The sequence below is a fragment of the Myodes glareolus genome, chromosome 16, assembly GCF_982192425.1.
Source record: "Myodes glareolus chromosome 16, mMyoGla1.1, whole genome shotgun sequence".
Taxonomy (NCBI): Eukaryota; Metazoa; Chordata; class Mammalia; order Rodentia; family Cricetidae; genus Myodes; species Myodes glareolus.
In genome coordinates this window covers 63,086,558-63,089,443 of record NC_142041.1, presented here as the reverse complement: position 1 = coordinate 63,089,443, position 2,886 = coordinate 63,086,558, and the positions used below count along the sequence as shown (strand labels likewise).

Sequence of the window (2,886 nt, the reverse complement as noted above, 5' to 3'; positions counted from 1 at the left end):
TAGAAGGCCGCAGCCACATTCTCCATTATCAAGATGGCGCTGACATCCGGCTTCACCGCCAGGTGAACGCACATGTGCTCGGTAATTTCCCACTGAGTCCCCGCCTACTCCCGAGGCATCACCTGGGACTGGGAACAATGGACCTATCCAAGAGTGACACGTCCAAAGCAGGGTCTGTTTCCTATATAAGGGATGGGTTCCATCTTATCTGGGTCTCCGCCATGTTGGCTGATGCCCGCTCTCCCAAGGGGCATTAAAGCTTTACTGCAGAAGTATCCTATGTGTACCGCGTGGTTCTTGCTGGCGAGACGGTAGCGCGGGACATCTGGTGCCGAAACCCGGGAAGAAGAGGAAAAAGAAGAACTTTACACCACCGGAGACCCCTTGGACACAAGGAGGATTCAAAACTGCAGGCATGCAAGCTTAGAGAGGTACGCTCTAAAGTCCAGAGAGCATATCAAAAACTGAGCAGCAATGGGAGGTTATGCGCGCACCCAGATAAGTTAAAAAATGACCCTCCGGTAAAGAATGGGGGAGACAGAAAAGAAAATAAGTTAAAAAGGACCTCCCAGTGATTTTAAAAAAAGTAAAAATGGGGGAGAAGGCTGATTTACAAGGTCAAAAGCTTTATGTTATGTTATATGTGTTGTCTTTTGTGTACTGGATAGGAGAAAGATATTTAAACTTAGAAACTGCTAAGGATATGATGTTTTGGGAAAGAGGTTCTGTTTTCGTCTCCACAGAAAAGGAGAGCCTAAGGGTGTACTTGGGATTTATGTGGTTTGAATCACCGAGACCTCCTGAAATGTTGTAGTGTATACCCCTAAGAATGCAACGGCCCAATAACAGCAGAAAGCAGCCAAATGTTTTTTTTCTAGAAATGCTACTATTCATGCTGTGGATTCATCTGTCCAGAGGCCTGAGGACAAAGCCTCTGCTATGGAGCTGTCTGGCCTGATTGCTGCGGAGCTGGCGGGTTCCTGAGGGATGGTCCAGCTCCTGCCCTTGGTCTGTCAGTTATTGCTGTGTTGTTGTTGTACATTGCAATGTTGTTGTTGCTGTGCCATTGCTATGCTGCTGGATTTCCCCTTGTTTTGTCAGGTATTGCTTGCTATCAGTTTCCCTTATCCTGTCAGTTATTTCTGCTAAACACTATGGGTATCTTCAAGATAGGTTACAAAATGCCATGGTTATTTAAATTAAAAATTGGATAAATATCTATTTAAACAAAAAGGGGGGGAATAATAAAGGAACTGCCCCCGATGCCAGAATGGCCATCGCCATATATAAAGGAACTGCCCCCGATGCCAAGAATGGCCATCGCCATGGCTCTGTTCACCATAAATTTTTTAAATCTGGATGATAATGGCCAAAATGCTGCAACACGACATTGTTCGGATCCACAGCGGCCCAAAGATTTGGTTAAGTGGAAAGATGTGCTTTCTAATGAATGGAAAGGCCCGGATCCCATCTTATTGAGATCCAGGGGAGCTGTTTGTGTCTTCCCACAGGATCAAGAAAGCCCATTCTGGCTGCCAGAGCGATTGACCCGAACAGTGAAGAATGATCCACAACACACGGATTCGCCTGAGGACCTGGCTGCTGTTCCTCCTGCCATTTTGCAGATGGATGACAGAGCACCGATGGAGGACACTCTCAGCTTTCCCGAAGCTGTTACCAGTCAACCATAGGATGGCGGTGTTTCCTTGACTTTCTACAACCAATATGACTCTGGGTCCCCTCCCCCTACCGTCCTAGAGATGATTTATAAGCTTGGCCATAGGATTACAGTCCTGGGTCGTGTCTTTCTTCCCCTACTTCAAAGAATGGGTGGGGGTGGAAATGTTTTGGAACAGTCCTATGCTATGGATTAGTGTTTCTCCTCTGGATGGTCTGCTGACTCAAATCCCAAAATCGTAGGGACAAAGTGGTTATTGCACAAGCGCTGGCTGCCCTGGAACAGGGGCCTCTACTGATATGTGGCTATCTATGTTAAAGCAGTAAGGTTTAAGCCAACCAGCTCCTGCACCCCTAGGACTATGGTCCATTGCACAGGGTGGAGTACTTGGCTTAGCTAGCCCTAAAGGTTGTTGAGCTAAAGAGCATCGCACAGAGAATGGCCCTCTCTGAGAGATAAGTCGCTTTGCTTAAGGGTTTTCTGCCGTATATTCCCTTTCCCAGAAAATTGGCAGAGGGCAGGCCGGATAGGCTCCAGGTGTCATGAGCCTAGGGACAGTTTCCATGTAAGCCCATTTTAATGTTTTCATTTTGGGAAGTGCGACCTCTATCTTTACCTTCCTAGGGAGTTGCCTTTCTGCAAAGAAGTAAAATTAGGGGGAGATGTAGAAGGCCGCAGCCACATTCTCCATTATCAAGATGGCGCTGACATCCGGCTTCACCGCCAGGTGAACGCACATGTGCTCGGTAATTTCCCACTGAGTCCCCGCCTACTCCCGAGGCATCACCTGGGACTGGGAACAATGGACCTATCCAAGAGTGACACGTCCAAAGCAGGGTCTGTTTCCTATATAAGGGATGGGTTCCATCTTATCTGGGTCTCCGCCATGTTGGCTGATGCCCGCTCTCCCAAGGGGCATTAAAGCTTTACTACAGAAGTATCCTATGTGTACCGCGTGGTTCTTGCTGGCGAGACGGTAGCGCGGGACAAGAGGGTAGATGCAAGGGGTAGGGAGGTAAGTGGGATAGGGATCCATGATGTGCAATCTGTAAAAAATCAATAAAAGTTTGTTTTTTTAAAATAAAAACTGACATCATGAAATGATTCTGCTTAGTTACATCTTAAAGCCTGAGATAATTTGTCCCCAAGGGTCTTCCACCTGTCACCCCAGTTCAGCTTGAGCTCATCGTCTCCCACAGTTCTCTTTA

The 2,886-nt window shown here is 47.3% G+C and overlaps 1 long non-coding RNA gene across 1 annotated transcript; it reads left to right on the top strand.

Annotated features, from left to right (window-relative positions):
* On the top strand, positions 1-2,616 carry LOC148119596 (uncharacterized). The gene is made up of 2 exons (XR_015735142.1): positions 1-431; positions 879-2,616. It is a non-coding gene; the product is annotated as an uncharacterized LOC148119596 (long non-coding RNA).
* Positions 2,617-2,886: the final 270 nt, after the last annotated feature.